Genomic DNA, 12,617 nt, shown 5'->3' with positions numbered 1-12,617 from the left:
CTATTGTGCACGTCAGATCAAATTAGCACAGCAAATATCCCTGAAACTGCCCACATCAAGTATCACTTAAAATGGCCATAAAATGGCATTTAAAATGGCTGCAGTGACCATCATATTAAATGCCCACAGTGCACGTCACTTAAATGGCCAGCCTGCATATCACATAAAGTCGCTGCCATTGAGAGATATCACTTAAAATGAATAGTGCCGATCAAGCTCATTTTAAAATGGCTCCTGTGCACATCATTTAGCTATCAAATTCGTTGCATTTTCTGGAAACGTAAGAATTGTTCAGACGAAATGAAGAAGAAGAAGAAGAGAAGAAGAAGAAAAGAAACTTTCACACCGGTACTCTTTGTGACTTCAATCTCATCTCTGTGGGGATTGACACTCCCTGATCATGGATTAACATGATTGTAACACATTGAAAAGCCAGGTATAAAATGTAAGGACCGAAATCCAACAGGAATATGTCTAACTGAAGCATTGAACCCCAGGATCCTCGAGAGGAAATTCACCCGCAGTGTAATAAACAGATGCAAGTGCGCAGAGACACATTGGATGCTGCTACAGGGTGAAGGCCTCTCTCCCAAGAAGAGGCAAATCCTGGCCAATAAAATTCCTAATCCCAAAGCTCCCTCTCTACCTTTACATCTTGCCATTCCTGTTTTCAAAGTAAAACAAATGCTTCCAGGAGGAGAGAGAAAACAGTAGGGTGGATTTTAAGAAGCACTCAAAGTCGCGATCCGTGGCGCAGGATACCTGAAGATGGCTCCGGCGGAGTCCCGTCATGGGTCTCAACGTGGACACGGCCTGGCCCAATCCTCCCGGTGGCAACAAGGCTCCATCGCGCCTTCCACCCACACCCCCTTCCCCACCCACTCCCCCACCCGCACCACTGGGCAACGTGACTGCAATTTTAATATTCAAATCCATAAAATTCATTAATTTAAATATACTCACCGGGATCTTGAAGGGCTACCACGATCTTCAGGCCAGCGGCCGGCTCTTCTACGTCTTCAGATCCCCATCAGAGGGAACTTGGCATGACACTGGTGGGGAGTGGGTAGGAGGTAGGTTTAGCAGTGCGGGGCGTGGGAGGGAGTGGTCAAATACACGTCATGGGTGTAGGGGATGGTGGAAAGAGTTTAATCTTAAACTTTATGCAGTTTGGGAGGGAGAGGTCAGATGTGAAAGGCATGTGTTTTTTGGTTGGATGGCAAATAGTTAAGTAATTGCTATGGGGGGTGTTAAAGGGGAATATGAGATTTATTTATACAATTTTGGGGGGATCATTCTTTAAAAAAAAGTAATAAATCTAACGGCAGTTAAAGAAAAGCAAAATACTGCAGATCCTGGAAATCTGAAATAGAAACAAGAAATGCTGCAAATTCTCAGCAGATCTGGCAGAATTTGTGGAGAGCGAAGCAGAAGTAATGTTTCAGGTCAGTGACCCTTCATCAGAACAGCCACTTCTCTTCCAGAAATGCCTACCTTGAAGAAGTTCTGCTCTTTGCTCCAACGGGACATTCATTTGTCTCCTTTACCTTGTTCACCTTCATTTCCTATTGTTTCTCTCCTGGTTTGTGATCGAGTTCTGATGAAGCGTCACTGATTGGAAACGGTAACTCTGCTTCTCTCTCCATGGATGCTGACAGACCTGCTGAATATTTCCAGCATTTTTGTTTTTAAATCTTCTGGCAGGGCTGGCTGCCCTTTAAAAATGGCACCAACGGCTGTGAACAGATGATGGACAGCGCCCACCCGCCACATGATTGTGGAGGCCATTTTAATGAGCTGCCGCGATTAAGATCGTGACAACTCTTTGAAGTGATTGGCGACGGGCTCATAAAACCCAATCACTCACCACAACCTTCTCAAGGCCAATTAGGGATGGACAATACGTGCTGTCCTCGCCAGCGCACGCATGACCGAATTTTAAAAAGCCCATAAATTCGAAAAATGAGAGCAAGTGATTCATAAGAAAAGGTACAGGATGATCGGGAGCTTCCCCTCTCAGTTACACGAACATTCTGTCAGAAACATCCCAAGACAAACAAATCCCAGTTAGTGAACAGAGGAATGAGAGAGTGATAAGAATTGAGACAGAGACATTAAGAGCAAACACATCACACATAACAGACTCAGAGAGATGTCCCTTCCTCTGGATGCGGGTGGGGTTTGAGATTGGCAGTGGGTCCCCTCACACCCAGACATGGCATAGCCAAGCAGTTTGCTTCATACCCTGTACTGGATTTTACAGGGTTCCCAATGTCGGAGGGCTTTGGAGTGAGGGCAGCTGGAAGATCATTCTGGCAGAACACCAAACAGAAGCTGACACCAATCGGTCTGAGAGCAGTGAGGCTATTTAGCCCGCATCCCTCCGTCCAGCTGCTCGGCGACGGGATCCGGATGTAAATATTCAAATTTCGTTTTTGCATGCATTCCGGTGCGATTCAGTCATCATTTCACCATTTTAGCTGGACTCAACGTATAGCTAGTATTCGACTACAGGAAGCGTTTCCTGCAAGTGTCTGCCCGCTTTCCAGACAGCTGACATGACTCCTTCATCCTGTGCCAGTCCCAGCTACCGGTGCTCTTCTCTGCAGAGGCTCAAATTCAAGGGTGGATTTTTGCAGATATGGCTCCTCACGCCGGTAAGGAAACCCAGCAGCAATGCAGAAGAATGATACAATGCCTGCCATGGTTCGAAAGTAGCTATCATTGAGCAGGCCATCGGTATGCTGAAGATGCACTTCCACTCCCTGGATAGATCGGATGGGGCCCTACAGTATGACGAAGAAAGGGCTGGGGGCATTATTGTATGTTGTGTTCTGCACAGAATTGCAGAAAAGAGAGGGGAGGCCTCGCAGCATGATTAGGTACAGCAGCAGGAGACATCCTTGGACAATGAGGAAACAGAGGGCTTGCAGCAGCATAGATGAATCAGAGGGTGTAGAACCTTGATTGAGGGCATGCAAAGCGAGTGGGGAGCCAGGGATGCACGACAGTGTCTGATAGCTGAGTGCTTCCACACTCCCTGAAGTAAACCATATGCTCCCCACAACACACACCACTGTCATTCATCTCGCCTGCAGTCTTCTGCCTCTGTGACATCTGTGACTCCACCATTGCTGGCAGCAGATGACTAACCCATGTGACTGCATCTGTGCCGTGCCACATCACACATACTGGCATGACAACGATGTTATTCCTTATATTGGCAGTACTGTCACACCAATGATGTAATGTGAGGTCAAATAATTGGTACATGGTGGCATGCGTCATTCACACAGCAGAAAGGATATACGTGTTAGAAAATCACTTTGATGAACATCGATTAACACACAGCAGTGTCACCCAGAAAAATCCATATGATGCATGGTGTCTTTGTGAAAACATTTTGTGGGCGTGGTTTCTGCACTAGCAGCTTGACTGGAGGCAGGCTGCTGACCAGGACGCGCATTGGCTTCGGATGACTTCGGCGCTTGTCCTGTGGCTGCCTGAGGGCTGGAGGGCCCTGGCTGCCTGACGGCCTGCTGTACCAGTGCAGGGTTATCCTCAGACCTTGTGGCTGCTGGAGCTGGACTCACCCGAGGAGGCGCTGCGCAACTGGTGTCCACACATCCTGACGGGCGACGCCAGATATGCAGCGCTGGCTGGCCTCCTCTTTCTCAAGGCTCATAGGAATCTCGCTGCCCTCCCGGGAATGACCAGGAGCAGAAACACTCTCTCGGCCCCTGCTCCACCTCTTGCTTAGCCACTGCTGTGTCGAGGTTATGCCCATGGCGAGGGTCAGCAAGTCAGTGTGTATCAGTGGAATGTGGCTTTCCATGACGATCACTAACATCTCGATACAGGAAGCCATGAGCTCACATGTCAAGGACACGGCAGCTGTCATGGTGCGAATGGAATTCCCCACCATCTACTCAAGGCTGCACATGGATTCTGGCATCCCCACCAGATGTTGTCTTACCTTTCGCTGCAGCTCCATCTTGCCCTGTGCTGTCGACACCAGAGGCTCGACATCAGCCGAGGGCTCAGCATGGGCCTGGCCACCCACTGTTCTCTACCTGCCAGAGGAATTACCTTTCTCAGCCTCAGCCTTGTGTGGTGCTATCAGAACTTGTGACTCTTATTCTAAAGCCAAATGGATTCCCACTGAGGTGAGTGAATCTGTGCTGGTGGAAGGTGTGGGAGTGTCATGGGATGCTTCATCCTCGGAGTTTTCTTCTTCCTCAGTGGTGTTGGAAGTCTCAAGGTCCTCCAATGTCGACTCGGATTGCCGCCCTGCGAGATACAATGTGAAGAGCATGTATTTAGGTATTTTGGTTCAAATGTTACAATCGTGACAGCATATTCGCAAAAGATGAAATGTTATGAGGAAACATTGTGTTTGTCAAATATAAGTCTGCTCAGCCGGGACCCAAAGCTCCACGTCTGAAAAATCAAATGCTACCTGGCCGCCAGTTAGCTCCAGCAGCTCTTCCTCGGCTTGGATGAGCGACCTTGCATCTGGCACCCCTCAACTGGCCCTGCATGCCTCTCAAATATTGTGGGCCATCTTCACCTGGAAGAGCAAGGATACAGATATTCAAAGATGCACAGCAACAACATGATGTGTGCCACAACAAGAGTGGTGTAACAACAGGTGGGGGAAGCTTAGTCTGGTATGCGGACTCATCCTGTCATGGATATGCCATGCTTTGAGTGAAAACAAGGTTGAGCTGATTCGCATATGCGGTCACTGATGTGCCATCAATCCTCACCACCTGTCCTCCCTGTCTGTGACATGGCAGTGGCACCCCTGTGCCATGGGAACACCCAGGTCAAACAGACCCATTCTGCAAAGTGCCATTTAACTTGGCTGAACGAAGGAGGTCATTAACCCTCTTAAGACGCTGCACCCAATCCAGCAAGGCAACCCCATGGCTGCTCGCCTCCTTTGTAAACTCTGTCCAGGCTTGGTTAATCAGGCGGGAGGACCTCGTCTTACCTTCGCTGGGGAAAGGGTCCTCCTGCTTTTCCCTTGCAGCCTGAAGGAGAGTGAGCAGTGAGGCATCACTGAACCGTGGGGTCACCCTTCCTCACACCTCCGTCATTTATAGTTGCCTTTCAGGGGTGCCTCCTTCAGAGAAGGAGCTGTGCTGCAGCCACTCCTGGCTGCTCCGCTCCAGCAGCACAATAGAAAAGTAGGAAGTGGGTTAATGCTGGGCTGGCTGCCTTTTATATGTGGTGCCAGCATCTGCTCACTTATCAGCTGACGACTTTCTCGGCATTGCAGAACATCCAGGTGATTGAGGGCGGCCGACATGCACATGTACATGAACCGTTGCATCATAGATCACGTTGACATGGAGGCACGCGGCTAACTGGCCGCATTTCTTTTCACCCCGGTCTGCTTCTGGCAGGGGTGCCCTTAAAATTCAGCCCAGCGTGTCCAGATGCAGAGTTATCTGCTTCCCACCATCCATGAAATAACGCAGAGTTGACCACTTTCCCCACTTATCCATACACAAAATGCAGCGTTGCCTCCTGCCCCTATCCATATACCCAATGCAGAGCTCCCCGTGCCCCTGTCCGATCACACTATACAGTTTTCCCCTGCCTCTATCCATGCACACAATGCAGAGTTTCCCCCTGCCAATATCCATACACACAATGCAAAGTTTCCCCCACCCCTATCCATGCACACAGTGCAGTTTCTTCCTGCCACTATCCACACAAACACTGCAATTTCCCTCTGTCCATTTCTATGCAGAATTGCTCCAGCCCCCATCCATACACACAACGCAGAGTTTTTTTTTATTTCAGAGATGCATCACTGAAATATGCCCTTCACCCCACCGAGTCTGTGCCAACCAGCAACCACCCATTTATGCTTATCCTACATTAATCCCACATTCCCTACCACATTCGCCTACCACCTACCTACAGTAGGGGCAATTTACAATGGGCAGTTTACAATGACCAAATTACTTATCAACCTGCAAGTCTTTGGCTGTGTAAGGAAACCGGAGCACCCAGTGGAAACCCATGCAGTCACAGGGAGAACTTGCAAACTCTGCACAGACAGAACTTAGACCTGTACCCGGGTCGCTGGAGCTATGAGGTTGCGGTGCTAACCACTGTGCCACTCTTACTGTGTCACTGTGCAGTTTATAGTTGACCTATTCCCCGTTATCCATACTGTGATTGAAGTGTAGTTTATTTTTCCTGTTTAAAACAGTGTGCCTTCAGGACTGTATTTGAAAACAGTGCGTCTTTCAAAACTAATTGGCACAGTGTGCCAGCTGCTCCTGCTTCCTAGGCAATAGCAGGAGAGAGAAGAGGTCACATGGTGTACCGTTACTTTTAACTGTGCATAAGAATTGCCTCTTACCAGTCTGATCAAGAGATCAGTGAAGCCAGATCCACACTGAAGAGATAATTGTCTATGTTTTAGCAGAAAGTCTTCATTTATCTTCACACTCTGTATTGCCGAAGGAGAGAAAAACTCTGGGAAAAGGACATTTGCATTGTCGTATGTAGTAGATCCCTTTTTACTTCCAAACTCTAAGAAGATTCTGCTTCAGTAGTGGCTCTCCGCCATTATTTGTTGTGTTTGCTGGAATTCTCAGTAATGTTTCTACTGAAATTTTAGAATACAAATATACCTTTTGCTGTACTCCATGTTAAAGGAACTGTGTGATGCCCTCTGCAACTGAAATGCTTTGAGCACCTATCCAGTAAAGACTGTTCAACAAATTCGCCAGGTGACTTCGAGTCACACCTGATGATTAAACTGCGGGACACCACACCAATCGAGAACGTAACTCACCCGAACTTACAACCCAGCTGTTCATTTATTTCTAAGAAACAGCTATTAAAAAACAATAAAAAGCGATTAACCATTGGTTTCGAATCTATGTGTGTGCATGGGGGTTAAGGGAAATAAGAAGTTATAATGTCTGTGGAGATAAGTTTATCAGTAGTGTTTCAGATTTGGTTTATTTATAAATTGTTAATTTGCTGTTCTTTAAAGATACCTGGTTTGGTGTATTTTTTTGCCGGGTGGGCAATAAATTGTTTAAATTGTGCAGTTTCCGGTCCGTGGGAAAACTTGAATGATATGCAGCTACCTGTGGAGTATTGGTACTGAATTGATAGTGAATTACTCCCACCTCGGTTGTAACATATTAATTGGCGGCTTGCTCTGGGATGATTTTAATTGGGGGCTCGTGTCTTGGCTCATTTTAATTGCTCTCGCTCCTGGGATCATTAATTGTCGGGATCCAAATCTAACACCAATTACGTGAATTATAAGGGGAGTAATAATTTTAAAGAGACAAATTAAATGAACCAGCTTTCTCGTATACCAGGGTAAACGCTGTATGTACCATCCGAATGGCATTAGCAGTTGCAGCAGTTTTTCTGGGAAAAGACAATGTGTCCCTCAGTAACTTGAAAACTTCAACCAAAATTAAAGTAAAAGATTTGGTAGCAAAGTTGGGGTTAGAGTTGAAATTAGGTGTTAAAGAAACACGGATAATTGACATAATAGCCCAACATTTAAAATTAGAAGAGGAAAAAGAAGAAAGAAGCGACTAAGCCATATAGTGATGCAGTGATATGGGCTAAAATTCAGTCAGAGACAAAAAGAAAAGCTTGAGGCTGAAAAAGCATTAAGAAAAGTTGAACTTGAAAAAGACAAAAGGAAGAAAGAGACAGCACATCAGAGAGAAAGTGAAGGAGAAGAGAAGGAAGTTAAGGTTAAAAGAAATGGAACTAAGACAAAGGGGTAATCTTGACTCCAGGAAAAATTCAGGCCAGGAACAATCTGATTTAAGACCAGGACACAGCGACAAGCTGGTTAAGTACATACAAGCTCTTCCTAAGTGTGAGGGAAGGGAAGTAGAGGCATTATTCATATCTTTTGAAAACAAAAGGCAAACAAATGAAACGGCCAAAGGAAAGCTGTTCAATGCTTAGGCAAAGCAAGTTGATGGGCGGTGCTCATGAAGTTGATGCCTGAAGAGTCTTCTGCAGATTATGAGATGGCAACAACTGCTATTCTCGTTGCATATGATTTAGTCCCTGAAGCTTACAATCCGAAGTTTAGGAACTTATGGAGATGAGCTAGGCAGACGTATGTAGAATTTGAGAGGGTGAAGCAAATTAATTTTGACCGTTGAATACGGGCATTAAACATGGAAACCACATAAGATGACCTTATAAAAGTTTAAAAAATTAATTTTCTTCAGTAGATAACCTGTAAGTTTACTTGTACTTTGGCCTCTGAAATCTAGGCAAGCAGCGGAAATTGCTGATGATTTTGAGCTTGTGAATAAGCCAAAACCTTTTGTCAATCACCCCCATAAACCCAAGAAGGATAGAAAGTTGGAGACTGAAATAAAGGAAAGTAGCCAAGGACAAGGAGAAGCAGCTGGGAACTCTCCAGGATCAACTCCTCAGGCCAGAAGGGTAGGTGTTGAGGGCAGAAGTGAGGTTCACAAGCTGAAGTGTTATCATTGCCACTGGGTCATCCTCGTTCAGAATGCTTGCAATTGCGAGCTAAACCTATAGGCCTCGTTGCGTTACAGAAAGCTAATGCTGAGAAAAGAGCCCTGACTGAGAGTACAGCAGACTGGGCAGCAGATTTAACGGCAGCTGTAAAACAAAAACTGAAGCGAGTGTAGAGGTTAAAAATAGAATACCTGAAAGCCATCATGATTTTTTTTCCAAATGGGAAAGTAACTCCATATTATTTACGTGAGGCAGGAAAACCTAGCCCTGTACTCAGGGATATAGGATCAACCCAAGCACTCTTTCTGTGGAAAGGTATACCATTTCCACCAGAGATCGCCCTGAACGCTACAGTTGCAGTCAATGAAACTGGAGGGGAGTATATATCCGTACCTTTATATAAAGTGCACATAGAGTGCGACCTAATATCTAGAATGGTAACTGTAGGAGTTCTCCACAGTTTGCCAGTAGAGGGAATTGATCTAGTCCTAGGAAATGCTTGGCTGGATCAGAAGTATCAGTTTCTCCTGTAATTGCAGAGACACCAAGTGGAGTTAAAGAAATAGCAATTACAGGGACATGATCCAGGTATAGTTCATCTGTGCATCTTCACCTGAGCAATGGCGAAACAGGTTCGATTGTCGGAGGGAAAAGTGGCATCACAAAGGGATAGCCGAGTATCTGAAACCTTATTTGGGGATTTAGATAATCCAAATGTGATGTTCAAGTCAAGAGAGCTTCTATAATTCCAGCACAGCAAGCTGATCCAGAGTTATAGAGAATGGCACAGACGGCTCTGGTAGAAGTTTAAGGCGAAAGTAGTTGTACGAGGCTATGAAATGGAAATCAGGGTTTTGAGGAGGAAATGGAGACCGCCTCATAGACTCGGAGAGGAAGTTTGGGCAGTTGTTAAACATAGAGTGGCACCACCTAAACATCGCCAAGGATTATTAAAGTTAGCACATGACATTCCTTTTGCAAGATATAGGGGGATTCAGAAGACAAAATCACGTGTGGCTCTGGAACACCTTAATGCATCGCAAGCCAATATGAAAAAAAAATGTGCAGAGAAGAATGCAAAGACCCGCAATTTTCAACCAGGGAAAGAAATATTGCTGTTGTTGCCATTATAGGGGGAACCATTAAAAGCACGGTTCAGTAGCCCATATAAAGTGATCAAAAGAGTGGGTCAGGTAGATCACTTGATTAAAAACTACGATTGACAGAAGAAGAATCGGTTGTGTCATATCATTATGTCTAAGCAATATTATTGCAGGGAGGATAAAGCAGAACAGGTGTGTCAGGTAATTGGGACTGTTTAACAGGAACAGGATGGCGAGGATAAGGCAGACGGAAGCCTGGACAATTCTCAGATTGAACCTCCAACTATCAGGTTAGTGAATATAAGAATGGCTAGGAAAACTTGAAAACATGCTTTTGCACTCAGATGCAATGCAACGTGAAGACGTAACCCAACGTTTCACAACATTTAAAAGAGTCTGTAGGGATGCACGACCTTAGCCACACATGATGTGGATATAGGGGAATCCGTTCCCTGAAAGCAACATCCACACTGCTTAAGTCTGGTCAAACAGGCCGAAGTGAAAGCAAAAATCCAATGCATGCTGGAAAACAACTTCATCGAACCTAGTCAAAGCACTGGAGTTCACCAATAGCCTTGGTGCCTAAACCTGATGGGTCAACCCAACTTTGCATAGACTACAGAAAATGCAATGAAGTAATGAAGGCAGACTCCAACCCAATTCCACGTTCAGATGACTGTATCGGCAGGGTGGGCAGTGCTTGGTTTCTTACCAAGATCGACTTGTGAAAGGGATTCTGGCAAGTTATTTTGACTCCTCGAGCCAAAGAGATATTAGCTTTTGCAACACCAGACGTGTTTATCAGTGCCGAGTGATGCCATTTGGGCTAAATAATGACCAGGCTACCGTTCAAAGATTACTGAATCAGGTGGTAGCCAGTGTTCGCAACTGCATAGTGTATCTGTATGATGTACTAATATACGGCAACACTTGACAAGAACACATAAACCAGCTAGAATTCTGTTTAAAATGTTGCAAGTAGTAGACATGGTAGTAAATCTGGCAAAAAACGGATTCAGAAAAGCAAAATAACCCACCACGGACATCTAGTGGGACAAGACAAGTATTGCCAAAAACGGCAAATGTACAAGCCTTCGTAGAATTCCCTATCCATAAATCTAAATGTGAAATACTGAGGTTTTTTGGGATGTGCAGTTTTTACAAAAAATGTTGATGGCATTTTTTGCTGTATTTACTGCACAAACAAAGCAGTAGGGTCTGATTAATGGCAGGCAGATTTTGAAAATCTAAAGGCAATCTTAACTACTGAACCGGTGTTGGTCCAAATGTTGTGAAACACTTCAAAATAGCAATCGCTGACAGTGACCTGGTGTTTGGTGCCGTCCTATCACAAGATGATGAATCGGGCGTAGAAGAAACAATAGGGTTCTTTTGAAGAAGACTAAATTGCCACCTAATAAAGTATTCCACCGTGGAAAAAGAAACATTAGGACTTTTGCTAACTCTCAAACATTTCGCAGTATATGTCCACCAAGACTGCAAAGAAATATTAATGTACACTGACCATATCACACTAACATTTATGTAAAAAAACACGAATATTTAGCTGAAGTTTATTATTACAGCCTTATCATTGGACGATTGTACATATTTCGCAGAAAAAACAATATTATGCCAATGTTTCGTCATAATTTAACACTGTTTAGTTACATGGATGGCGATGGTACAAGGAAAAGTCTGCTAATTATCAGTAGAATGAATGGAATCAACAGTGTAAGTATATGTTTGGAGTGTTTCTTTCCAGATTCTTTTTTACAGCATAATTAAACACAATTTAAGATTGGCGTTTTAATTCAGCAACAGCGGAGGTGTCATGGAAGTGTAGTTTATTTTTTCCCTGTTTAAAACAGTGTGCCTTTAAAAATTAAAGTGCACAGTGTGCCAGCTGCACCTATTTCCGAGGCAACAGCAGGAGAGCGAGGAGGTCGCATGGTGTACTGCAGCTTTTAACTGTGGGTAAAACTGGCTATAACCAGTCTGATCAGGAGATCAGTGAAACGAGCCCTGCACTGAAGGGAGAAATTTGCCTGCCTTAGCAGAAAATCTACATTCATCTTCAGGCTCTAAATTGCCAAAGGAGAGAAAAAACGCTGGAGAAAGGACATTCGTATTATTGGAGGTAGTATTTATTTTTAGTGATACAGCCCTTTGGCCCACCAAGTCTGTGCCGACAAACAATCGCCCATTTATACTAATCCTACATTAACCCCATATTCTCTACCACATCCCCACCATTTTCCTACCACCTACCTACACTAAGGGCAATTTACAACGGCCAATTTACCTATCAACCTGCAAGTCTTTGGCTGTGGGAGGAAACCGGAGCACCCGGCAGAAACCCACGTGGTCACAGGGAGAACTTGCAAACTCCGCACAGGCAGTAGTAAATTCCTATTACTTCCAAATTCTAAGAAGTCTCAGCTTCAGAATTGACTTTCCATCTTTTTTGTGTGCTTGCTGGAATTCCCAGTAAAGTTTCTGCTGAAAAGCTACCAATTTTAGAATCCAAATAAAACTGTTGCTATACTCCTTGTTAAAAGAACGATGTGATGCCTGCTGCAACCAGAATGCTTTGAACACCTATCCAGTAAAGACTGTCCGTCAAATTCGCCTGAAGACTTCGAGTCACATCTGACAGTTCAATCTAGGTCATTACAATATGCACAATGCAGAGTTACCCCTTACCCCCTTGATCCATACACACAAAGCAGAGTTGCCCCCTTCCCCCTTATCCATACATGCAATGCAGAGTTGACTACTTCTTGATCCATAGGCACAATTCAGATTTGCCCACATCCCCCACAATCTTATCCATACGCAAAATGCAGATGTGCACCTCTGCCCCTAATGCATACACACAATGCAGAATTGATCTATTTCCCCTCGTATCCATACACACAATGCAGAGTTGACCTATTCCCCCTCTTACCCATATACACAATGCAGAGTTGACCCATTCCCCCTCTTACCCAAATATGCAATGCAGAG

The sequence above is a fragment of the Heterodontus francisci genome, chromosome 49, assembly GCF_036365525.1.
Source record: "Heterodontus francisci isolate sHetFra1 chromosome 49, sHetFra1.hap1, whole genome shotgun sequence".
Taxonomy (NCBI): Eukaryota; Metazoa; Chordata; class Chondrichthyes; order Heterodontiformes; family Heterodontidae; genus Heterodontus; species Heterodontus francisci.
Note: the sequence above shows the minus strand (reverse complement) of the source record.